Source organism: Balaenoptera physalus (genome assembly GCF_965194825.1).
Source record: "Balaenoptera physalus genome assembly, chromosome: 13".
Lineage (NCBI taxonomy): Eukaryota > Metazoa > Chordata > Mammalia > Artiodactyla > Balaenopteridae > Balaenoptera > Balaenoptera physalus.
In genome coordinates, this window is record NC_138892.1 from 5,295,136 (window position 1) to 5,321,240 (window position 26,105).

Here is a 26,105-nt window from a genome sequence, read left to right on the forward strand (position 1 = left end):
CCATGTGAAGACGGGGCGGAGAGAGGCGGGAAGATGCTGGCCTTGAAGGCTGGCGTGACGCGGCCACAAGCCAAGGATGCCGGCAGCCACCAGGAGCTGGAAGAATTCTCCCCTAGAACCTCCCAGGGAGACAACCCTGTCCGCACCTTCAGCCCAGTGAAAATGATTTGGGGATTTCTGGCCTCCAGAACTGTAAGAGAATAAACATACGTTGTTTTAAGCCACAAGTTTGTGAATATTGGTTATGGCAGCCCCAGGAAACCAGTGCACAGGAGTTGGGAGAAGTGAACTTGCCCAAGGTTACACAGCTGGTGAATGGCCAAGCTGAGATTCAACCCTAGGTCCGACCAGTTCCAAAACCTGCACATTTTTCTGCCCACACTACCACCTCCTGGAAGGACAGAAGTGACACTGATGCAGATCAAGGTCCTCATTTATTTGGGAAAATCAACAGGACTGTCTTCTGTTTGATACAGCCTCTCATTTAATCCTCATGCTGACTCGGGGGTGAGTGGAATCATTTCAATTTTGCAGATGAGGAAACTGAGGCACAAGGAGGCAAAGTGGCTTTGCCCGAGGCTGGGGAGCCTGACTTTAGGGAAGGGAAGGTACAGGGCCCTGGGAGCACACGGAGGGCAGCCCAGCCTAGCACAGAGGACGGTCAGCTCTCAACCCAGTCCCGGCCGCCTCCAGCACTGGGCCCTTCGGTCTGTTTCTTAACCTCCTTGGTCCTTGGTTTCCAACATCCCATGGGATGATCATGTTCCCCGCTCTTGGGAGGGTTTGCAGAAGCTGGGTGAAGTGCTTCAAATATCCTGCCTCATTTAATCTGCGAAACATCTTGTGAGGGAGACGCTGCTGAGACCTCTTTAGGGAAGAAAACTGTCACAGGTGGGGAGCCTGGGCTTGGAAGTCGGGGGCATCTGGGCTGGAGCCCTGGTTCTGTCCCTTGGCAGCTGTGTGGCTCAGGGCAGGTGCCCTAACCTCTCTGAGCTTCAGTTGCCTCACCTGTAAAACGGGGAAGACACTACCCAGCACTGTGGTGACATCTAAGTAAAATAAGTTGTATGAAGGGCTCAGCCTAGTTTCCGGGGAGGTTCAATCAATATCTGTAAAAATGGAGCCAGATCCAATGACGTGGGAGACACAGAGTTTGCACCGGTGGGATCAACCTGCCTTCCAGGGCACTCAAAACCACTCTCCCTACCCCTGAACAACATAAACCATCCTCATTGCCATCCCCTCTGCGGGGCCCTTGAAGAGGCTGCAATGTCCCCCCACATGTCCTTCTTTACCACCAGAGGTCACTGGGCCAGGGACGGGTGGGGGTGAAGGTGGGGAAACTGAGACTTAGTGAGGTTGGCTCACTGGCCCCAGGCCACACAGGGTTGTCCTGCAGGTGAGGGGTGAAATGGGGGCGGGGGGGGCTGCTGTGGAGGAGAGGTGGAGAGAAGGGGGCCCGGAGCAGGAGGTGGGTACCACCGCCTGGGGAAGTCGGGTTTTCTCATTGGAAACTGGACAGCAGATCTTGTCTGATGTGAAGGATTCTCCTGCCCAAGTCTAACCCTGCCATGGACCACCTCCGCCTGACCCTGACTTTGACCACCTCCCGCGGGGGGGGGCAGGGGGGCTGGCTGGAAGGAATGTCTTGCTTAGCACCGCAGGGGGAGGGGCACTGCAGGTGGGGCCCTCCAGTGGCAGGCTGCGGGAGGGGAGGCAGGAGGGGCTGCCAGGACAGCGGCCACCTGGCTGGAGCGGGTCTGGTGTTCCCGCAGGTGGGGGCTGGGGGAGCCCGCCTCCCCAACAGCCGGGCCCGGCCGAAGGCTGGGGGGCAGCCAGGAAGGAGGCAGGTGAGCTCGTGCGGTGGGGCTGGGGAGACAGAGAATCAGAGATGGGGTGCCGGGAGGAGGAGAGAAAGAAGAAAGGGAAGGAACAGAAGGAAAAGAGGGAGGAGAGGGGGAAAGGAAAGGAAAAGTAGAAAGGAAGGAAAGGAGTGGGGGTGGGAGGAAAGAAAAAAGAGTGAGAAGAGAGTGAAGCACAAAAGAAAGGAAGGAAGAGATTGCAAAAGGGAAAAAACGAAGACAACACACACGGGGAGAGAGCGCGCAAGAGGAGAGGAAGAGATTGCGAAAGAAAAAAATGAGAAGAGGAGGGCGAGAGAGAGAGAGAGAGAGAGAGAGGGAGAGAGAGAAGAGAAAGAGAGAGGGAGGGAGGGAGGAAGGGAGGGAGGAGGGCGCCGCGGGCGCTGGGGAGGGAGTGCGGCGCGGCGGCGGCGAGGGCAGGACGGCCGGGCGCCGCGAGCGGGGAGAGGGGGCAGCAGAGGGCGAGCGGCGAGCGGCAAAGAGTGAAGTGGGCACCGCGGCTGCGGCGGTGAGCGCGGGGCCGGCGAGCATGAGCGCGGCGGCGGCGGCGGGCGCAGCGCGGGGCTCGGGGCCGGCGGGCTGGCGGGCGGCGCGGGCCGCCCAGTAGCGGCGGGCGTGCGGCGGGGCGGCCGGCGGGGCATGCGGCCGGCGGCCGGTCCGCGAGCCGGAGCGCCAGCCCGAGCCCGCGCCCCGCGCGCCTAAGAGCGGGCGCTCTCCCGGCGCCGGCCCCGGAGCCCCGAGTCCCCGCGGCCCCGCAGCCCCCGAAGCTGGGACAACTGTTGCGGCGGCGGCGGGGGCACCGCGGGGGCGTCAGCGGCCCCGCGCCCCGGTAGGCGGCTCAGCCCCGCGGGCGCCGGCTCCCGGCGGCGGAGCAAGGAGCGAGCTGGCGGCGGGCACAAGGTGAGCGGCGCCCCGGGCGGGCCGGGCGGGGACCGCGCGGGGGAGGGGCGCGCCGGGCCGGGTCGGGGCGCGGGGGTGGGGGAAAGGGGTCGGGGCGGAGCTCCTGGCGGAGGAGGGTCCCGGCGAGTGGGGGGCGGGTCTTCGGCGCCCCGGCTTCCGAGAAGGTGTGCGGGCGCCCGGGGCGGGGAGGGGTGGGCCCCCTGGGAGAGGTGAGTTCGGTGCATCGGGGGTCCGGGGTGCTGTGGAAAGGGGCGGGGTACGCCCGGGGAAGACTCTGGGGGCAGGAGCCGTGTCGGGCAGCCGGTGCCCTGGCATTGCGGTTCGCGCCAGGGCTCGCCAAGGTCGGGGTCGCTGGACCTTAGAGAGGACCGGGCCCGGGTCCGAGGACCAGTCCAGGGCGCACCGTGCAGGGACGCGGCAGCTGGGACCGGCATCCGCGTCCGAGCTGGGGACCGGCGTCCGAGGACCAGTCCTGGAGCTGAGCGAACCGGGAGCCCCGCGCGCGCCGGGCAGGGTTCCGGAGCCACGCTTGGGACCCGACCGGTTCCGGGGGTCCCAGCTGGGCGGCGCGGGCTACCAGGAAGACCCCTCCAAGTGCGTGCCCCTCGCTCCCCACCCGCCGCGTGGCCCCAGTGGAGCCGCCGCTGCCTCCCGGGGCCGAATCAATATTGATCCCGCGCCTGGGGCCGGGTGGCCCCGCGGCGGCCTCCGAAGTACCTTAGCTCCAGCGGTTGCCATGGCAACGACACCCCAAGCGTCTTCAGGTTATATTTATTCTAATTATTATTATCATTGTTAGTATTAGTATTTGTTACTCAGCCAGAGGAAACCAGAAAGGAGGAAAAAAAGCCAGCGTGTCCTGGCGCCTCCAACTGTCATCTCTTTAGAGAGAACTGATGCCGGCTGGTGGGTCAGGCAGGTCCGTCTGGGTCTGGTGCCCTGTGCAGTTGCCGGGGTGGCACCCCTGGGGCGGTGGGGCTGGGAAGGGGAGTTATATAATCTGCCGTGGGAGTGTGTCTGTGGGCCTCTTGTGTCTACCCTGCCTCTCTCGGCCTCTCTGATCCCTTGGCTTAGTGACTGCTCCTCCCGCCCAAGGGAGCCCAGGGAGCCCAGGCCGGGATGGGAAGAGCAGAAAGTGCCTTGCACCAGGAATCACAGCCGGCGGCCTCCAGCCCTCTCTCCCCCGGCTGTGTGACCTTGAGCAAGGCGCTTGACCCCTCTGAGCCTCTGTTTCCCCATCTGTAAAGTAGCGTGGGCGCCATTCCCACCTCTGAAGGTTGCTGCGAGGTCACACTGAGAAAGCTCTGTGAGTTCTGACCGTGTGACCCTAGGCAGATGCCTGTCCTTCTCTGGGCCTGTTTCCAAGTCTGTGGAATGAGGGCCTGGACCCCAGGGTGTCTTTAGTCACCGGCGTCCTGTGAATTTCACTCCGGGCTGCGATTGAAATACTGTTGAGCCAGCAAGTTGCGTTCAGACCAGGCTTAGGGGAGCTCCTCCATCACCCCCTGTTCCCTCACCTGTCAGGTGGTCTGAAGGTTGCGGGGAAACAGGCAGCCCAGCCTCGGTCCTTGGTGTCAGCCAGGACAATACCCATGCTGGTCAGGGTCACCCGGGATTGGGGGTCGCTCCCCCACCATCCCCTAGACCTGTGACTGCTCAGGGTGGGACATCTCCCTGCAGGAATCCATCTCCCCAGAGAGGCTCTTGGCTGTGCCTGTCCCGGCTGGGGGTTGAATGTGGAGCAGGAGAAAGAGGTGGCCAGAAAGTTTGCTGCAGCTGGGCAGCCCCAGCGCCTCATGGCTCCAGCTGAAAGCCCCAGGGAGGGGTTTCTGCCCGTTTCTTTACTGTCACCATCACACTGAATTCTTGACTCTGTCTCAGGCATCTGGGAGGTATGATGGGGAAGGTGGGGGAGCAGATTGACTTGGAGCCATGTGGGGTGTGTGTGTGTGTGTGTGTGTGTGGTGTGTGTGTGTGTGTGTGTGTGTGTGTGGTGTGTGTGTGTGCGCGCGCGGGCGCGTCCCACCCCCGCCCTCCCAGGCCACCAGCCTGGAACTTATGGGGCAGCTGGATTGGACAGGATGGGTGGGGGCAGGGCGAGTGCTGCTTAGACCTTTGTGAGTGAGAGAGAAAGGGAGTGAGGCCTGTCCCGAGGGAGATCAGGAGACCGGAAGAGAGCCACTCCCTCGGTCCCAGTCATCCATCCAGCCCTCCATTTATTCATTCTTTCACTCACTACCCTTCTTCAGCCAACTCATCGAGCCCCCATGTCTGCTGCTGAAGGGCATCAGCTCTGCTCTTGGCAGCTTTTAAGGAAACAGCCCCCGACAAGCCAGTGGGGATGGAGCCCTGCCTGGGGGAAGCTGAGTGGGAGGGGTGCAGGTGGGGAGAATCTTCCCAGAGAGCCTGAGGTGGGTTCGGGGCTGGGGGAGCCTGGTCCAGAAGGCAGGCCTGAAGCAGCCAGAAGAAGAGAGGAGCAGCAGTGTTCTGGGCAGAGACCCTCCATGGGCAAAGATGCGGGCACACAGGGGGCAGGGAGGGAGGCATCTTGTGGACTGGTGAGCGGGGGCTTGGAGGGGGTGGGGCAGGGAGGGGCTGCAGCAGGAGTGAGCAGGGGAAGGTGGTGCAGCTGGAGCAGGGCTAGGCAGGAGATCTGGGCACCACCACCACCCAGCCTGGGTGTGGGTTAGATAGTGGGGGTGGGGCAGGGGGGAGGGGCGGATGGTCAAGTTCAGCACTTGGACACGTCCATGGCCCGTGGGTGGAGCCTGTGATTGGGGTGGGCAGAGGGAGGTTTGCGAGAAGGAGAAGAAGAGTCTGGTTTCCAGCTCTCTGGGGCAATCGGCCCAGCGGTTGCCAGATGCTCCCCACTTCCGGCCACATGGTGGGAGAGGACTGCCTCGACTCCAGGCCCAAGTGGACACCAGATCGGGCTGCTTCAACTGTCCGAGTCTGTGATAAACGACTTCACTTCCATGAGCCTAAGGATACACCTGCACAGCAACAGGATTGCACTTGACCACAAAGGCCCAGAGGCCTACTATGTGCCAGGCACAGTGTGGGGCAGGCACTGAACCCCAACATCCCATTTAGTCCTCACACCAACCCTGTGAGCTGGCCGTTATTGATTCTGTTGTACTGCTGAGAAAACAGGCTCAGAGAGGTTAAAAGTAACCCAGCCACTCTCGCGCTCTTAACCACTACACTTCACCACCTGGAGCCCAGCCCGTGCCTGACGGCAACCATGGTAGCCCTTCAGACACAGTGCAGTGAGCCGCTGCAGGTCAGGGTCTGCTGAATCCCACATCCTACCCATTGTCCTGTTTTTTCTCTTTTGGACTGATCCAGAGTGTGGCCCGTGTTAGGCACAGATGAAAGATATCACCTCCCTTCTTGGGGATGCTCTACCTCTATAAATTCAGCCTCTCGCTTGAGCTTTTACCCAGCTGAGTCACACAACAGATTCATATTGATCTTCGAATGAACTCAGAGCCCATCTCCGGCTCTCCCAGAGTGGCTTTTCCCAGCCCAGCCACTCTTTCTAGAAGTTACTGAAGCAGTCAGTAGTCAAGCCCTAAGAACTGTGGGGCCTTGTTTCCTAAACAGTCTTCTGTAAGGTGGGGTCCTGAACATCTGGAGCCAGTGAAAGTGCAAAGGGTGACCAGGGGCATCTGGAGCCAGTGAAAGTGAGAAGGGTGACCAGGGCCCACCCTGGGCCACGCTCTCCTGGGAGTACCGGGTGCCACCCACTCTGTTGGTGTCAGTCTCGCCCTGCACAGGGGCTGGCAGGGAAGAGGTCCTGTCTCCTCCTCCCTCCTTCCCCCTCTCTTTTTTTCCTTCCCTGCCTTCCCTCCTCCAGCACACACATTCCTTGACACCCCCCCCCATGGTTGACCCCCTAGGAAGGTAAAGAAGAGCCCAAGATCCCTCAAACCTGCCCCTAGATGTGACCAAGTCTCAGGATCTGTTTGACAACTGTGAATAAATAAGTCTCTGAGCTGAGACCGGGGCTGTCCCAGCACCCCTGGCTCTGCCAGCGCACCCCCTCCCACACGCCAGCTTGGCCCACTTGTTACAAGCTGCCCCTTCCTTTCCCCCTTAGCTGCGAGCGGGTTGGGAATTTTCTGGAGGGCCTTCTCTGGGCATCCTGATGTTACCACTCACCAGCAAAGCCCTTGCCCTCTGAGCCTGGGTTTTCCCGTTCAGCAATGCAGAGACTTGGTGCCTGTCTAGTGGGTTTCATGAAGGTTGTGGTGGGAAAGGGACTGCCAGAATCTTTGGTGTGAGGGCCTCCACCCTCCACATCCTGTAGCTGTGGGGAGGGGCAGATAGAGTCAGGGACCCCAGCATCTCCGAGGCCCATGTGCTGTGCTGTGCCGTGATGGTGGGAAGCCCAAAGAGCTGCTGCTTCGGGGCCTGATAGGGAGCTAGAAGCTTGTCCGCTTACCCATGTACGGATGGGGACACTGAGGGCCGAGCGGGCTGGTGGCGTGCTCAAGGTCACAGTGAACTGGGCGTCCTTGAAGGCCAAGGATGTTCATGACATGATGCAGACCCGGTGGGTGTCAGCCAGAGCCTCTGAAGCTGCTGCCCAGGGTGGGGGAGGGGTGTAAACACCTCCTTGGATGGTGAAATTAGCCCTGAAAACCCCGAGGCTCTCCCATCAGGAAAAGGCTTCAGAATCTCTCCCTCCCTGACTATCCAAGCGGAAAAGCAGAAGCCGAGAGATGAAATGCAAATGCCTCCTGTCCCATATTTCCGGCCATCAGACATGAATGGAGCGTTCCCTTGGCGTATTCTGGACAGGCTGCCCCCTTCCTCCCCTGTCTGGGGCACACAGCCCCGTCACCACCCATCTGTCTGCACGCACACCTACCCCAGCAAATGCGTGTAAACTCGCCTTCAAGAAATTAAGAAATAATGCATGAGTTTCCCGAATCACACCAATTTAACACTGCATTAAGTTCTGGAATCTCTTAACAGAACCCTGGGAGGGAAAAAAAATTTTTTTTCTGTTTTTTTTTTTTTTTTGGTTCACACTCCCCTGGAAAATGAGACAAACCGTGATCTGTTAAAACCCAGCTACATAATCTGATTATTCCTTCCTGGCAAGCGTATGAGAAATGCCCGGCGGAGGGCGGAGACGGCTGCTCCGCTGAGGCTGCGAGATTTGCATTGGGAAATGGGGCTGGGAAAGTTTGTCTCCTGCGCCAGATTCGAAGCTCCTCGGCACATGATGGGCTGAAAATAAAGTGCCGCTTTCTTAGATATTGGCGCAAATTAAAAATAAAGGCCAATTCCTTCCATAATCCAGCGCCAGAATTTCCTCCATGGCTCCCTGAGCAGGTTACCGAAACGATGGTGATTTGCTTTCACTTTGGGCTCCTTGCCTTTGTCGGGAGAATCGTCCATGTGCAGCTGGATCTATAAACCAACAGAAAACGCATTTAAGCGTTGGCTCATTCCACATTTCCGGGGCACCTACCCTGTGCCGGACATAGTGCCAGGCTCGGGGGACAAGAGACAATTAAAACAGGACCCTGCCCTGGTGGTTTTTGCGGTGTATTTGTTGGGGGCAGGAGAACAGAAGAAAAACAGTCATCTGCGAGGTCCCACCCTGCCTGAGGGGTCAGGGAGGGCTTCCTGGAGGAGGTAACTTTAGGTTTGAGTCTTGAAGGGTAGATAGGAGAGTGCCAGGCAGAAGGGGACAGAGGGCATTCAGGCAGAGGAGCAGCCTGAGGAAAGTCTTCAAGTGGGTCTCAGACAGACATGGCCTCCCAAGGGCATCTTCAGATTTGAATGTTTGCAGGTTCCTTTATTACAAAGCCCTTTCTTGTCCATTATCTTCCAGCACCCTCAGGCAACCCCAAGGCCAACCTCTGAGTCTCCCTTTCCCTAAGGAGAACACAGCCCAGAGAGGGGAAGCAGGTGGCCGGGGTCCCGGTCAGAGCTCTGAAGCCCAAGACTCTGGGTCAGATGGGCTCTGTGGGGACAGCAGAGCAAGTATCAGTATCGTAAGCTGCTAAAGGGAAATTCTAAAAATTAAATCAAAGAATTACAGACACTAATACCAAAGTCTGGAAGATCCCCTTTCTCCCTCCACCTGAGCCCTGCTTCTCCTTCTCGGCTACAGCCCAGGCTGGGTTTCCGGACAGGGGTCCCAGAATGTCCATGCCAGAGCTGCCGGCTCTGAGCCTCCGTCTCTGCATCCAGAAAATCGGGGGACGGAGCCTCTCTCTGCCCATTTGCAGGAAGCCTGGCATCATCACCGAGCCCCGGAGGCCTGGCCAGTGGAGTTCAGCCTTCAGCTCAGTGGGAGTACAGCACGCCCTCCCATGGTCTTGCTTCTGAAGGGCTCTGTTGTTTAGATTTTTCCGGGAGCAGGTTGGGAATATGGCATCACCTGGGTGTCACTGCCCGGAATCTGATCCCTGGGACCATGAGGCCTTTGGGGAATGAGCAGAGCCTCTGAGCTGAGGCCCGTTGTCAGGGCGAGAAGCAGAGTTGCAGGGAAACTCCTGGTGCAGATTCCCGGGGGAGCAGCCTCGGATCCACCCTGGACAAGTCTCCCCTCTGCTTGTTCCTAACTCTGTGACCCTGGTCAAGTTACATAACCTGTGAGCCTCAGTTTCCTCATCTGGGAAACGGCTTATTGCACGGACCAGGTAAGATAAATTTGCAGCTTCGTTAGTGCATCGTGTATATTCAAAGACAGGTCAGCTCTCTGTATTCTCACTTTATTAACTGTTACTCTGCCAGCATTGCTCCAGCCCGTCGGTGAAGCAGCGAGGCAGGAACCAAACCCGATCATCTGGGAATCCCCGGAGCAGGGGATTCCAAGACTGGCTGTTGACTGAGTGAGGAAATGAATCAAGTGAGCCATTAGACTGCTCTGGTGCCTGCCCGGTGCCTGCCCAGTGCCAGGGCAACCACAGAGCAGGGCAGCAAGGGAGCCAGCTCTGGAGCTCACCTGCCTGTTTTCACACACCAGCTCCACCCCCTACCTGTGGCCAATGCTGGGCTGCTTATTTCACTCTCTGAGCCTCAGTCTCCTAATTTTTTAAATCCGCTTGAGAAAGCTGATAATAATAATAATAATAACTTACAAGGGTGGTTTTGAGGATTAAAGGTAAGGACTGTGACATTCCAGGCTCCTGGATCAATGACAGTGATAACCATTATTTATTATCTTATCCCTGAGTTCTGGAAGGGGCTGTCAGGACTTGAATCCCAGTTTCCACCCCTAATAGCTGTGTGACCTTAGGCAAGTTATGTCACCTCTCTGAGCCTCAGTTTCTTCCTCTAAAAATGGGGATAGCACTTACCTCTCAGGGTTCTTGCAGGAATTAAAAGAGCTGATTCAAGGAACATGTTTGGTGTAGAGCCTGGCACATAGTAAGTGCTCAGTAAATAATACTGTTATCATTATCACCACATTTAATAACAGAAACACCCAGTGGGCACAGAAGCAGTGGAGTTTCTCTCTGTCCTCAAAGGGTAGAGACCACCTTGTTCCTGGTTTAGCTCTGTAGCCAGCTTCTAGCTCAGGCATGCTTTGGACAGGTCTGTGAATGAAGGGATGGACTGATGGATAGATGGGTGGATGAATGTATAGGTGGATGGATGAATGTATGGGTGGATGGATGGATGGATGGATGGGTAAGTAAATGAATGAATGAGTGAGTGAGTGATGGCTGTCAGGAAACTTCAAAAGCCTAAGTCAGGGAAGCTCTGGAAGGGGCCCAAGGACTGGGGCAGAGGCTTCTCTTTGAGGGCCAAAAGCGATGAGGTGGAATGAGTTTTATAGCCAGATATGATCTCTCTTCTCTGCAGGAACTTTGCCCCCACTTCCAGGGACCAGGGATGGTGGCCCGAATCTGGGGACCCAGGTTGCTCGGTGTCCCCGACAGTGTGGTTTTGGTGCAGGACAGAGCTGCATTCAGTCTGTGACCCCCTCCTCTTTAGGGCAGGGAAGTTCCAGTGCTTCTCTGAACCTCTGTTTCTGCCTCCATAATACGGGAGGATGCTGTCTTCCTTTGGGGGTACGGTGATGTGCAAAGATCACGCATTGAGCATGGTTTGTGATTTGTAAAGGTGCACGGGAAGTCGGAGGAGGCGTTGGGCTCCACACGGTGGACGGCAGGTTGCAGGGAGGTTCCGGAGCTGGGGACAGGCATGGTGCAGGCAGTGTGGACCACCAGCCTGTGGGCCATCTGATTCCTTCCCAGGGGGGCTCCAGGCACGGAGTCAGGGAAGGAGTGAGGGCGGAGGGCACCCCCAAGCTGCTGAGGCCACGGAACGGCCCCAGGGATGGGGTGCTGGGCCCAAGGGCCCCCAGAGCCCTGAGCTGTTGAGAGTTCCTCCCGTCTACACCGAGCCCTGTCCTGGGTGCTTTGCAAACACTGCCTGGTTTAATTCTCAGAACATACCTGAGCAAGGACAGATTGCTGTCCCACCCAAGGCTCAGAGAAGGGCTATGGCTTCCCCGGGGGCACACAGCTGCTAAGTAGCAAAGCCAGGACTTGGATCTTCTCACGTGGGGTGGGGGGAAGGCAGAGTGCCCTCAGTGGTCAGGAGGGGCACATGTGTGGGGGTATGGGTCACCAAAATCCTGTGCCCACCCCTCACATCTGGGTGACCTTGCCCAGCCACCTCCATCCTCTCTGCCTCAGTTTCCTCCTCTGCAACGTGGGTCCACCGCAGGCCCTCCTGCAACGCGTCCAGGCGAGGGTCACGGAGGCAAAGCGCTCCAGGAGGGAGCCCTCCACGCGTCCCCACTCATTTGTCACTGTTATTTGAATTCCTTCTCTTTGGTGGAGAGAGACATGGGGTAGCGAGCCCCTAAGGATGGGCGGGGCCTGGCAGGAGCCGGTGAGGGTCTGCGCTGGGGCTGCCCCAGCGTCGTCTGGGCCTGGAGCTTGAGGGCAGTGGGGTCCTTAACATCTGGAGTCTGGTTTCTGCTGCCGCCTGTGGCCTCCTCCAAAGGGGCTGGCTGTCAGACAGGAGTGGGCAAGCCATGAGCCTGGGTATGTGTCATGTGATTATTCCCTCCAAAGATTGCACCCAGGGCTTGCCCTGGTGGGGCTCCAAGTCCGCAGGAAGGCTCTCCTGCCCGGGTCCAAGTCCCACGTAAGGGATTGCACCGATGTGGGTGAGAACAGAGGACAAGGCAGGGACTGTGCCTGGGGGAAAGGGGCCAGACATCAAGGAGGACTTGTCAGAGGAGGTGGCACCCAAGGAAATGGAAGATGAGTCGACCAGGCCGATAAACAAGGGGTGGGGTGATCTTGAGGTAGGGGGAACAATGCCTATGGAGCCCAGAGGAAGAAGTTTGAGAAACTTCTGGATAGCATGGCTGTCCCGTGGTATTTGTGGAAAGCTGTGGAGGCGAGGCTGTAGAAGTCAGCAGTGGCTTGATCTCCAAGGACTCTGGCTAGTTAAGGAGTTTGGACTTTACTCTGTAGATGTAGGATGGCAGATATGTGGCTTGCATACCACCACCAGCCACTGCTGTGCCTAGGGCAGACATTGCTAATCAATCCATCACAACATGGAGTCAGGATGTGCCTCGGCCCAGCCCCCCAGGCAGTCCCAACCAGTCGATCCTGTAGGCACCCAAGATGACACCTGTTTGCCCTACTGCTGTAGTCAATAGGAATAATGACAACACGTCACAGTTGCTTATATTGTGTGGCTTTCCTGATAGGAGAGGAGGCAGGTGGCAGCCTCTAATTCCTCCTGGGCCGCCAGGCTCCCGTGTGGCTCCAATGCCTTACAGTGCTGGGCAGGTTTGGTCCTTCCTGGGAAAACAAAGCCTTTCTTTCCAGTGGGTCCGGGCATGAGCACCATCTGGGAATGCAGACCCACCTGTCCCGGGTTAGCCCCTGTCCGTCACCTACAAGTCCATAGGCCAGCGGGCAGGTCCAGGTCAGCCCCGGACATCCAGCTGGGGTCTGGCCGAGGAGTGGGGTCTCCGGGGAAGGGCTGGGGCCAGGCAGAATTCTGGGCAGGACTAGGGAAAGATTAGGAGACTTTTCTCCTGAAATTTAAACAATTGGACAATCTGTTCTGGATCAATTTAGAAGCAGTGAAGTGAAAAAAAAAAAAATCAGAAAGTATAGTGTGAAAGCTATTTTCTATCTCAGTTGGGAAGAGCGATGAGCTGGAGTTTATTTGTGGACTGTCCGAGGCTGTGGCCGGGGCCTTTCACCTCCTCACCGCCCGCTCCGCCACTGCCCTGGCCCCCTCCTACCCCCAGTCCCTACCCCCTCCTCCTCCCTGCCCAGTGCTGGGCTGGGCAGCCAGGGGTCTCGGAGGGACGTCCTCCCCAGCTGCAGCCTCGGGGAGCCAGCAGTCTGCAGGGGCCTCAGACATGGACGTACAAAGATAGGCAGACCAAGGCGTCTCCATGCCAAGGACCGGGTGTGTCTGGTTCACTCCTGTATCCTCAGGGCCTAGAGCTGGGACTAGCACCTAGTAGGTTTCCTGCCTGAATGATGGATGGAAGAGAGGGAGGGAGGGAGGATGGAAGAGAGAGAGGGAGGGAGGGAGGAACAGAGGCTTTGAATGAAGTGACCAGCTCACGGCCACCAGTTTGTTAGTGGTGGAGGTGGGATTGCAACCAGAGCTGCGACCCCAAGACCTGGATGTAGCCCCCCACCATCCCTGGGGCCAGGAACCAGGTCTGAGAACCAGGAAGCAGGGCCTCCCCCGCCAAGGATGCTTTCTTTTCCTGCCGACACAACTCCTGAATGGGGTCTTTCACCACTGGAGCCAAATGCTGATTGTTTTAAAATAAGCTTTTTCAAAACAAATAAACAAAGAAGCTTGTTCAGTGTGGGGCCTGAGCAAGGGGGACTGGGGAGGAGGGTAGGGACGCAGCACTGCAGATCCCCCCTCTCCCCTTTCCAGTCTCAATTGTCCCCCAGAGGGAACCGACTCCCCTAGGGAGGGCTGTGGTGCATTGAGTTCCAGAGGGAGTTCAACCCCGGGGCTGGATCTTTGGGGAAGTCCTGAGTGCGGGGGGAGTGGGAGGGCTCCAGTGCTGGTGGGAAATGAGACCAGCAGATTCCCATCCCCAGAGAATGGTCTCTTCTGTTTTCCCCCAGGCATTGGGAGAGGGGGAAATTCCCAGTGGTTTGGTTTGGGGGCGTGGCAGCTCCCTCCTTCCCCAAATACTCAAGGCCAAGAGCCTAAGGCCCAGAAAGAACCTTGATTTAGAAACCAGACCAGCTCGGGCCCAAGTCCCAGTAGCTCAGCAGCTGTGTGACCTTGGGCAGGTGACACAACCTCTCTGAGTCTTAGTTTTCTCATCTGCAAACTGTGAGTGGTCATCCCCCTTTTTTGGAAAATTAAAGGAGACCGTATTTGTCAAATGCCTGTCATGGGGCCGGACAACACATAGTAAGTGCTCAAGAACGGTCTCATCCTCCCGTTTCCACTGTGTGGAAGGGCGGTCACTAGACACGGCTTAACTCTCGTTTGGGTTCTGTGTCTGCACCCTGGAGCTCAGTCCAGGGCAAGTCGCCCCCAGCTGAGAAGGGGGGGTTATGCCACAGCACAGAGGGCCCTGCGAGCCCCAAATGTCTTCACACCCACCCTTAACCATGCCGGGGATGTGCAGATTGTGCTGGGCGAGGCCAGCTTGACATAGTGGAGGGAACCTGTGCTGAGATTCTAGGTCCCCAGGTGCTAGCCCCAGGTCTGCTCTGTATGAGCTGTGTGACCCTCAGAAATGACAGCCTCTCTGAGCCTCCGCGTCCTCATCTGAGGCTAATAACCTCCCCCGGCCACTGATCGGGATCACGTGCAACTCACCTAAGAGAACAGATGTGACAGCATATGTGACAGCTCTAAGCAAACCCCCAGCCAGGCAGAGGATGGGAATGGAAGCCCTGTTTACTGACAACCTACTGAGCTCCCAGCTCAGGCCAGGTTTCGCTTCTACTGTCTCATTTAATCTCACACCACCCACGTGAGGCTGGGGTTAGCACCCCACTTTATGGGGAGAGGCCCAGAGAGGCTAAGTGGCGTGTCCAGGGTCACAGGGCAACCGTGTCCCCTCCTGCAAGCCTGCCTGCCCTCTCTGTCCTCTCTCTGGCCGCCCTCTGCCAGGCACCGGCCCAGCACCCACCTCCCCTTGAAGTCCCGCCCTCGCACCCCAGTTCTGATCCGGTTTCCTGTCGGCAGGGCTCCCCCATAAATGCTTTTTGATATTACCACTCCATTCCCCAGAAGTTTTGGAGCCAGCATTCCCCACAGTGGCACACAAATTAGACCTCCATAATACTGTTTACCTAGATGTCAACTTATACTATAAAATTTAGCCATTTTCTCTGCATGATAAGCAATGTTCAGTTTTGAAAAGGAGGAAGCCTGCTATGACGGGCCCGGGAGTTGCGTTTGGCCCCTGTGGGACCCACGTGATAAAGGCCCATCGTGGCACCAGCCTCTGCCCCAGGAGCAGGGACCTCCCCTGCTGGGAGGGGCGCTGTCAGCCTGAGGGCGGGGACCTCCCTCCATCAGGGGCCTGTGCTCAGCCCCTTGCTACCTGATCCTGCTTAAGTGTCTTAGGTGTCAGAGCCCCCCTGGGGGATGGTCAGAGGGCTCTGGCCTCTCTGAATGCCTGCAGACACATTTCTTAGCAATTCTTTTGTTTCCAGAGTGCAAACTCAGAATTGGAATGGGTCACCAATTTGGGGAGGATAGAGCAAAAGCGGGTTTAAACAGAGGAAGTGCTGGCTGATCCTGGCTTTGCTGGGGAGGTACCCCCAGGCTGGGAAGAGGGGCGAGCTGACAGGAAGAGAAAAATGCCAGTGAGATGGCTCAGAGCAGTTTGGTCTGATTCCAGAATCCAGCCTCTAACCAGACACCTGACAGCCCCTGGACATGACGACCTCGGGCCTGAGAGCTGGGCTTCCCTCCCATCTCCTAGGACATATGACACCGCCATCCTCCGAAAGCAGGATGAAGGCTCAGGGAGTGGCCCTGAAGGGGCGTGCGTGGGAGGGGCCTTCCCTCTCTCTCTCCTGGCCCCTGCCCCTCACTCCAGTCCCGTGGCGGACCACTCACGCTTCCTGGGACATCAGCCAAGGGAGGGGCCGGCCGAGGGAGGCAGCAAAGCCCATTGGGCTAGGATGGCTGAGGAGTTCAGTTTGGAGTGCAACAAATGCGGGGTGCCGGGGGTCCCGGGAGTGGAGATGGGCAGGAGGAGGCCGCTTTCTGTCCAGGTCGGGGCCCGGGAGAGCTGGTGGCGGTGAGCAAGAGTTCGCAAGCGCTCGGGGAGGCTGGCTGAGAGCCGCCTCCCGCCACCTTTGGGAGTGTCCCGTTTTCCTCCACGTTCAGCCGTTGCCTCCAGGGAGCCCTCTTGGTGTGCAGCATCCCCTGCCAGGCTCCCTGAGGGCCAGTGTGGCCGCCAGCCAGGCTGGCGACCCAGGCCTGGCTAGCCGACGCTTATCAAACAGGGGGTTGGGGGGCGTCCGGGCGTCTGCTGGTTCACCTCCCTCTCAGCTCAGCAGCTTTGGTGCCACTTTACAGAGAGTGTGGCTGGGAGGCTTGTCAATCCCCAGAAGTGGAGCTGGTCCATGGGAACGTGGCCGTGGGCCCTCCAGGCCGGCCGTGGGGGGTTAAGAGTGCCAGGCTGGGTCGGGGAGCTGGCCCGGCACCATCCCTGTGGTCTCCGCTGCGGCCCTATTTGCATAATTTTGAAGTTGATTGGCCTAAAGGCAACTTCGCTTAATCACAGCTAAGTCTCTGGTTGCAACAGCAGCTGCTTCCAATTAGCCGCGTTGGTGCCATGGTTTGTCAGACTCGCTAGGCAGCCCCTCTCCCAGCTCCCCCGCCGCCCAGCCCCCCTTAGACCCAGAAGGAACCCGCAGGGCCCGTAGCTGCCTGCAGAACTGAGTGTGGACAGGTTCGCACACGGCCTGGGATGCAGCAGGTGGAGGCCCTGCCAGCTCCCTGGAGATGCTGCCACGATGGTCTGCGGACTGTACTTTGGGTACCAAGGCACGGGGGTTAGAAAACGGGGCTGCCTGGCTTTGTGAGTAAAGTTTTATTAGCACACAGCCTCTGCTGTGCAGCCTGTGTTGTCTAGGGCTGCTTGCTATAACGGCACAGCTGAGTCACTGGGATGAGCCCTCCTGGCCCATGAAGCCCATGATATCTAGCATGTGGCCCTTCACAGAAAAACGTTCCCGCCTCTGACCTAGCCCAGTGGTTCTCATACTTGAGTGTGCGTCAGAATCCCCTGGGAAGCTGGTAAAATGCAGATTCCTTGCCTCCACCCTTGTTCTAATCCAACGGGTCCCGGGCGACCCCAGATCCCGTGCTGCTAATCAGCTCCCAAGTGGAGCGCCGGACCACACTCCAGGCAACCCCGGTCCACCCACCTCCAGGGTCCCACACAACAGTTTCCACCCACCTCATCCTACTCGGAACCCCGTCCTCGTTAGACAGAAGAGAAAACCAAGGGTCTGAGAGGTCCCTTGCTTTTCCAAGGGTCTGAGCTGATACACGCTGGCTCTTCCCCACCACGTGCTACACCCTTGACCCAGGCACCTCACCCCAGGTACACCAGGTGCCAGGGCACACCAGGCCCAGCTCGGTTACCTGGCTTGGTCGGTTCCACACCGGGGTCCGCCATCGGTGACAGCGACGACTCCTTGGCAAGTCAGAATGTAGTTGTCTTCCTTGGGTTGGGGGAGCATGATGGCGGGAAGGCAGGGTGTCAGGGGCACAGCTGAGAGCACTTGGCCCCTACCAGGGCCTCTGCTGCCTCCCCCACCCCTGGCATCTGCAGTTTGCGGTGCATTCAGTTACCAACGTCTGTTTGGTTCCATCCCCTGGCTCAGGCAGAGACCCGTGTTGCCACCCCTGAATCATCTAATGTCACTTTGTGAATGATCGAGGGTACCTCCCACACGGCGCCCTCTTCACCTCTCATCTTCCCGTGACCTGGGAGGGGTGGGAAGGGGCAGGACACCCACTTACAGAGGAGAAGCTGAGCCTCCCCGAGGCCAGGTGACCTGCCCGGGCAGCTGTGAGGTGGCGGTGGGATTCCGTGCCTGGGTTACCTCACAGGGGCCCACGTGGTCAGGGCACGCGGCCGAGCATAGGAGGACTTTTCATGACCAGCGTCCCCAATTTATAGGTGAGGAAACCGAGTCATCGAGAGCTTATGACCAGGAAGTACTTGACGGGGGAGAGTGTCTGGGGCTCCCCGGAGGAGGCGGGGAGTCCATGTGGAGACAAATCCTTGCTGGAATCAGAAGACCCCAGCACAGGGATAAGCATCCTTGAACCCACCAGCCAGCGTAACAGCTGGAACACCCACCCCCGTCCCCTCGGGGCCACCACCGTTACCCCCACTCCTCTCTGTGCCCTTGTCACGGCTACATGCATTCTACATTTTTAATAGCTCTTTTTAGCTTCCTAAAGTGGATCGTGCAGAGTTTGGTCTGGGGACCGAAGTTTCTCCCTGAGCCCTGGTTGCTAAAATGCCCCGTGACGTTTGGTGTGGCTACGGTTCACTTTGGCGGCTGTAGAGCATTCAGTGTTTGGACATCCTGCGATGCGTTCTCCCGTCTATCCAGCTGGGCCGTCTCCAGGGTTTTCCTCTCAAAAATGGCCTCCGAGAACGTTCTCGTACCTTGTGCCCGTGGGTGTCAGCAGGGCCTTTGCTGAGCTCAGGAGGGGTGTTAGTGCCACTCATCCCACAGTCACTGAGGACCCACCGTGCACAAGAGGATGCCGTGAAATTAGCCTCCGCGAGCTTGCTGTGGGGTCGTGCTCTCTCCAGCCTGGCACCGCCGCCCCTACCCCCCCACCAGCCCGCCAGGCAGGCTGGTCTGCGCTGTGATTACAGGCTCTATTAAAGAGGAATAAAGGAATTCCTACTGCATGGGGTCATCACCAGGAGTAAAGGCAATGATACAGCTGCACTTTCATATGACGTAGGTGCCCAGGATCTGGCTGAGGCAGCTCAGCTCAGAGAGGTGAAGGCACTTGCCCAGGGTCACACAGCTGAGAAGTGGCAGAGCCCAAGCGTTCGGACCCCAAGGTCAGAGCCCTTCCTTCTGGTTCTCTGCTGCTGTGCTGAACCTCAGACCACAGGCAGGACGGGAAGCCCCGTTACCTGGGTGAGGACTGCCCCCAAACTGGTCCCATATTTATTGCGCTGAATGAACCCTCACTTTGCTGCATGTGTCTTAGTCTCTCTGCCGGGAATGCCCTCCCACACTTACCGGTCCATTAGGAGTTCCTGCCAGACCCTCTGGTGAGTTGAATCCCAGCTTCAGTACAACGAGCTGGGTGACCCAGAGCAAGTTACTTAAACTCTCTGTGCCTCAGTTTCCTCATTTGTAAATTGAGGATAATCACAACACCTCCTAACTGCGTGAGGATTAAATAAATCCCCGTCCCCCCATCCCGCCAGGCTGGGTCGGGCACTTCTCCTGGGCTCTCGTGGCATCCTGGTTTCCCCATCACAGCAACAGTCACCCTGGGCTGCCACTGTCCCCCTGGATGGGGACTAGATAAGGGACACCCAGGCCTGTCTGGACCTGGCACTCTGTCTGCCGTAAGCAGAGCACCTGTGACTTCAGGGGACAAGAAAAGAGGTTTATCTCTGGCCCAGCTCAGGACAGGCAGGATCCAGCGATGGGAGGGAGGGAGAGGGAGCCAGCCTCCTTTGTGGCCTGGCTTTAAATGCCACCGTGGCACTGGCCACGACAGAAATGCCAGCTACGGGGGCACAGAGGGCCCTGAGTGTGGAGATGGAGGTGGGCAGGGCAGTGCCTGGGGGCAGGGGAGACCTGGCTGTAGAGGCCTGGGGCCTTTTGACTGTGTCCAGATGGTCACATGATGTGTTTCCAACAGCAGCTGGAGCGGACAGCCCTCCCTGGCGGACAGGTCTTTGGCTGCCGGCTGGAGATGGGCGGGGGGTGCGTGGAAGGAGGCAGCCAGGAAGGCAGCCCAGCTTTGGAGTCAGGTGGACACACCCTCTCTGTGGGCTCCGTGTGCCTCGGTTTCCTTCCTCAGAGGGCAGGGGGCTGAATGCACTCACGAACCCACCTCACCTGGGCAGTGCCCGGGATGGAGGATGGCCTCCAGCAGTGGCATCACTGACCCGCATCTGACCAAGGACCTTGAAGGTCTCGGGGGGAATCCACATGCACGGTCTCTCATCCTGTGAAGTGTTAGCCCAGATGCGCCCCTGCAACCCCAGCTCAGCCGCTTCCGAGCTGTGAGACCTCCCAGAGAACAGCCTCAGTTTGCTCACCTGTAAAATGGGACTCTTGGTGAGGTGCTGTGAAGACACCAAGGCAGGGGGACCTGAGCCTGGCCCTGGGGACAGTCCCCAGCTGGCGGCCCCAGGCCCCGGGCCTGAGCTGGGTCCCCATCGCCGGCGTAGGGCTGAGGTTCTCTCCAGCTGCTAGCCTCCTCCTGGCCCCAGAAGAACCAGCTGACTTCCTGTCCACACCGGCCGGCAGCCATGCCCCTCTGCCTATCCAAGGCCCGACTGAGTCGCTCTCATTTTAGTGGGGTGTAGGGTTGATCGTGGTGGGGAGTGGAAGGCCAGCGGCTGTGAGGGACAGGGTTTCTGGTCTCTGCCACCCAGAGCTGGGCAGATAAGGAGGTTCCCAGATCCACGGCGTGCACAGGCACGACGTCCTTCAGGAGCAAGAAGGGTGAGGAACTCACCCTCACTGAGCCCAGCTGCGAGCCACGGTCCCTGCCCTGGACAAGCGCCCAGCCTGGGGAAGGAGCCAGGCAGGGCCAAAAGTGACCCTCAGTCCCAGAAGGGTGTGAGGGGCCCCAGGGAAGGCTGTGACGGGCAGGTGGGGGGAGAGCAGGCTCTGGGCAGAGAGGCTGGGAGCCCTGTGTGAGGAGCACAGATGCTGGCCCCGGACCACCTGCTCAAGTTCCGGCTCCTCTGCCTGCAAGCTGTGTGATCTCGGGCAAGTTGCCGACCATCTCTGTGCCTTAGTGTCTCTGTATCAGGAGCTTAGCACACGGGGTGGGTGAATAGAGGGGCAAATGCTCCGACAAGCTCCGTGCTTTGTGGACCAGCGAGGAAGCTGGGATGGGAGGGAAAACTGGGAGTGCGGGGGAGGTGTGAGGGTCCGACCTGGACCACCTCCAGCCTCCTCCCTCACCCCCACCCCATTCTCCCTTCAAGCTCTTTCCCAAAGTCAGCTGCCCTTGGGGCCCTGCCCTGGTGACCTGGTGCCCTTTCCCACCTCCCCTTTGCACCCAGCTCCCCCGAAGGTCTCTTCCTGTGCGCACACCCAGCCGGCTGGCCCGGCGCGGCCAGGCAGAGGACAGGGTGGGCAGACCCCGGGGACCCCCTCAGGGTCACGGCTGGTCCCTGTGTGAGCGTGGGCCAGCGCCTCCCTCCCTCCCCTCACCCAGCAGGTTCAGGCGTGAGACTGCACAGCTGTCCTGGTGCACAGTAGGTGCTCAAACGGCTCGCTCCTCCCCACTTGGCTTTACTTGTCCTCGGCTCTGCTCCCTGCCCCTTCCTCACCTGAGAGGGCCAAGCCCCCGGTTTCTGGTGGTTCTCATGACCGGTGGGGGTGGGCCCTACAGAGGCCCATCAGCACCTACTCCGTGCCAGGAGCACTCACTGCCTGCCGCTCCGGCCGCATCTCCTTCCCTTGCCCTCCTCTTCCTGCTCCACTGTACCCGCCTCCTCCCTGAGCTCGGCCCCATCCCTTGGCCTTTGCACGTGCTGGCCTCACGGCTGGCGTGCTCCCTCCCCAGGCCCACCTCGCCTGGTCCAGCTGAGCCTGCCTGAGATCTGACCTGTCAGATCTCGTGTTCCTTGGGGACACCCATGACCCAGACCAGGTCAGGGCCCTCTTCTGTGCTCAGGTGCCCGGAGTCGCCGTGTGTGGTTGGCTCCACAGGGGCGGGAGGGGTCTGTTTAGCCCACCACCGTGTCTGCAGTCCTTAGCCCGGGGCTGCCCAACATCACATTCGGCAGGGAATGAATGAATGAATGCCTCCATCACCTCCTCGGCCCCTCCCAACACCCCTTCAAGGGGGGCGTGTTATCCCCACTTACAGATGGGAAACTGAGGCTGGGCTTTGGTTTCTGTTCTCCCCAGTGAGGGAAGGTTCCTGGCGCTAGAGCCCACGGAGGGAGGCTGGAATAGAGGCCCCCAGAGTGGGGAGAGAAATCCAGGGCTGCCCTCCGACAGTCTGCGGGCCTGTCTTTCCTCTTCCTGCCCTGACACTTTAAGTGATCCATTCTTCATGTGATATTTTCGTGTTTCTCCAGTGGGAAAAAAATGCCGCTGGGATTTCCAGGGGTTGTTTTATCTCCATGGTGTAGCCAAATAATTCGGGAGAACAGATAGAGGCAGAGGGCCTCACGAGCTCTCAGCTAAGCCCTCCCCTTAACGGGGGGAGCCATGCACCTGGTGATCTGGTGTGACTCTGAGCAGGGAGCAGAGCGTCCGGGCCTTCAGCATTACTGGAGTTTCCAGCCCAGCCTCTGTTAGCTGCGCGCCCTCGGGCAGATCTCTCCCCTCCCTGGGCCTCAGTTTCCTCACCTGTGAAATGGGAGCGCAGCAGTGCCCACATTCAAACATTCAGGAAAGGGACATGCATGGAGGACTCGGTGAGGTTCCCAAGAAGGGATGATGGAAACAAGCCAGGTTTGGAACTTGAACCCAGAGCCCAGTTGGCAGAGGTTGGGGTGGGGCTGTCGCTGAGGAAGGAGAGCCCTTTTGGGAATCAACTAGCATGTCCTCTTGAAGGAGGGACTTGGGGGGCAGGAGTGGTTTCCAAGTTGGTGGTGACCTGCACGCCGTCCCGTGGTCACACCCACGCCGACGCCCCACACGGCACTTTGCAGAGCTCACCTCTCCCCTCCTGAGTTGACCCTACAGTAGCCCCATGGAGCGGGGGACATTGGGTGGGGGTCAAGGGATGTTAGATCCAGCACCCTGCGCTTTCCCACCTGGGCTCCCCTGGACTCCCCTGGACTCCGGAGTTGGGGTTTCTTGGCTTAGAGGAGTGGCATCCACCACAAGGCTGACGCCCAAGGTCCCTCCTGGTGTTGGCAGTGAAAGTTGACACCCCGTCTCAGTGGGAGTTGCACTCAGGCCTCTGCCTGCATCTCTGCTGTTCCCATCAGAATGTTTGCTCTTTGCAATAAAGTGGACCCCGCATCCAGGCCAATGAGTGTTGGCAGAGTTCCCGCTCTTCAGCAGCAGCACCTACTGTGTGCAAAGCATCCTCTGTGGGTGATAGAGAGGCACAGAAGCCCGCCGTCCCCTTCAAGGAGCTTGTGCCCTGCAGGGAAGCAATTAACAAGCAGGCGGGGGCGGAAGGAAGTCAGTGCTAACTAAAGGCATAAGCCAGGCATCAAAGGAAGAGTTCAAACACACTTTCCTTTGCACAGCAACTTCCCAGGGACCTAAACCACCGGCTTTGGAGACAACAGTGGGCAACACCAGATAAGAGCCATTTATGGAGCATTTGCTCGATGTGCTGGGTGCCCTGCTAGCACACCTGGTCCTTTCCATCTTTCTTCAGTACCCCAGCAAGGGGTGGGGTCATGGTTCCCATTTTACAGACGAGGAAGCTGAGGCCAGTGAAATAACTTGCCTAGAATACTCAGCTACTTAGCAGCAGGGCTCAGATTCCAGGCTGGGGGAGACTGACTCCAAAACCTGTGCCATCACCCCAGCACCCACTTTGAGCCCCTGCTTGGAGTCAGACAGACCTGAGTTCAAGTCCCAGCCCTGCCAGCCTCCAGTTCTAAGCAAATCACTTAGGCTCTCTGAGCCGCCATTTTTTTATCTGAAAAATGGAGATGATAAAGCCTGACTCAGCCAAGCCAACAAGTGTTTATAAAGTGCCTACTATGTGCCGGGGCCCATGCTGCATTGTGACAATCCAAAACCGAGTCAGCCAGGCCAGCTTCACGGTGTGTGAGCCACGCTCAGAAGGGCCCGCGCTTGGTTTAATGCTCTGCCGTCGCTGTCTAGAAATGCTTATTGATTTTTGAACAAAAATGGTTCTCTGCATTTTTTCATTTTGCACTGGGTCCTGCAAATTATGCCGCCGGTCCTGGGTCACAGCCCTTGTCTAGCTCACAGTCTGGGGGAGCGGACAGACGCAGCTCAGAGAGAGCCACTGTGCAAGCGTGCAACTATAAACCGCTATCTGTGTTTGAAGGAGAGGTGGACAGGCCATGAGCGCACGCGGCAGGGTCCTCGACCTCGTGCTGGGGTCAGGGGACCCCTCTTGGAGGACACAGGCACCGGGGGATTCATCTGAATCTACCAGGTGAAGGGAAGCCACAGGGTGGGGTGGGGGGCATGGTGAAGGGGCTGCAGGATGGCCAGTGTGGCTGGAGGGTGGGCCTCCCTGGCCGGGGAGGTGCCAGGGCCCTGGCAGGAGTCTGGCCTTCCCCCTGCCCATCCCCGCACCCCGTGCTGTAGGAGGCCCTTGGAGGGTTTTAATCAGGGAGTGATGCAATGGGATTTGCATTTTGAAAGGCAGCTCTCTGGCTCCGAGGTGAGGGTAGGTTTCGGGGACAGAAGTGTAGGGAGGCCCCATGTGCTTGATTGATTCATGGGGTGGGGTGCAGGCCACCGAGATGCGAGCAGCGTGGACCTCAGGGCCGGCGTGAGGTTGAGAAGATGTGGGAAGGGAAAGGGGCTGACCGACACAGGCTGGGCCCCAGCTGGGGTGCGCTCCACGGTGGCCGTGACTGCTGGCCATGCAGCCCAGAGCCCGGCTGCAGGCAAACCTGTCGCAGTCTGGCCGTGTCCGTCTTGTTTCCTGCTTCCCACCCGCCCGCCACTCCCTCCGCAGGCCCCAGGGGTCAGGAGGACACACCTTGATCTTGCTTCACACCGGTGTCTATTCCTGGACGTCACGTTTCAGACTGAGATTTCATAACCTCCAAGTGTGTGTTGTCCTAAAAATAAAAGTTCACAAACTCAGGATTAGGTCTGCATCGCCAGAGAAAGGCGCTGGAAACTTGGGGACTTGCTGGAGGATAAGGTCGCCGCTGATACTGTGTGTGCCTGTCACATGTATGTGTGTGTGGGCAGCAGGGGGTTGTGTATGCATGTGCGCGTGCGTGTTGTTGCAGACATGTGTGTGCAGGCGTGTGCTGCCTGATGTGTGAACACGCCTATCTGCCCATGGAGACAGGGCACAGGAGCAGAGTACGGGCTTGGCATCCTGGCTCTGCCCCGCCCGTCCCTCCATCCACACCCCAGGGAGGGCAGTGGTACAGCCTAAGGGTGTCGAGAAGTAAGTGAGCTCATCGGAGTCAAGTGCCCCGCACGCCTCCCGGCCCAGGGTGGGCGCCCAGTGGCTGTCTCCAGGGTTATTTCCAATACCCGTCTATTGGGCACCTGCTCTGCCCACAGGATCGTTTGTGAGGCCCCAAAGGGCTCTATCCTTGTTTAATTACTAATTTATAATGCTCATACTACTATTAATAAGAAGAAGAATACCCAAGCTTAATTACTAATTCATCATGGAATCAGTTGCTTCCTGACTGTCCCCCCCAGACCGTCGTCCCATGGCGACCAGACCTGGTCCATCTTGTTTGTGGCTGAATCCGACCCCCACCCAGCGCTGGGTTTGGCCCCCTGTAGAGGCCCGTTAGGTATTCACTGATGTGCATGCAGAAGAGGACCCACTCCCTGGACACTGGGCGTGGCGAGGACGAGTAGCCGAGGCGGCTTCATGGACCAGGTGGCATTTGAGCCGGACCTCGTGGTAGGTCTGATTTGGACATTTGAGTTGGAGGAAGAGATGCTCAGGGAAGGGCCAGCCCGAGCAAAGGGCCCGATTCCTGTGCTCTACCACCAACACCCAATGCCCAGGAGGCTGGGTCGGGACCCATCCTCACCCCGCCCACCACGGGGCTGACTGCAGAGCTGCACCCCTGCAGGGGTGGGGCAAGGTGGGATGTGTCTGGGTGACAGGTGTGTAACTAGTCACGTGCCCTTCTTTGTTCTTGCTGCTGGGAAATGCGGGGCTCAGGTGGCCGGGTCTAAAGAGGTCAGGCCCCTACGGCAGGGATCTGGGTTCTCAACGCCCCCGCCTGCCACCCGTTTTCTCTGACCCATTTGCTCTCAAGCTGGGACACAAACTAATCAGGCAGCATGCTCCCGCCCATGCCAGCCTCGGGAGCCCACCCAGGGGAGTGAGAGAATCAGAGGGAGAAAAGCTTTGCTGAGAGATGGGCACCGCAGCTGAACCTCAAAAGCTGGGTCCAGGCTGCCCGCCTGCAGGAGAGGGGAAGGGTGTCCCCAGTGTGGGGACAGAGTGTGCAAAGGCCCAGAGGAGAGGCACATCCTGGAG

At 58.6% G+C, this 26,105-nt stretch overlaps 1 protein-coding gene across 5 annotated transcripts in view; it reads left to right on the forward strand.

The window, feature by feature from the left end:
* Window positions 1-1,829: 1,829 nt before the first annotated feature.
* SHISAL1 (shisa like 1) overlaps window positions 1,830-26,105 on the forward strand; it is a gene marked incomplete at its 3' end in the record, with an annotated part of 81,045 nt that continues 56,769 nt past the window's right edge. For 3 of the 5 annotated variants that reach the window (XM_082421188.1, XM_082421190.1, XM_082421191.1), the window contains exon 1: window positions 2,260-2,762. Of the gene's footprint in view, window positions 1,851-2,259; window positions 2,763-26,105 lie in introns of those variants that run through there. The other 2 variants (XM_082421189.1, XM_082421192.1) reach the window with 2 other exon arrangements.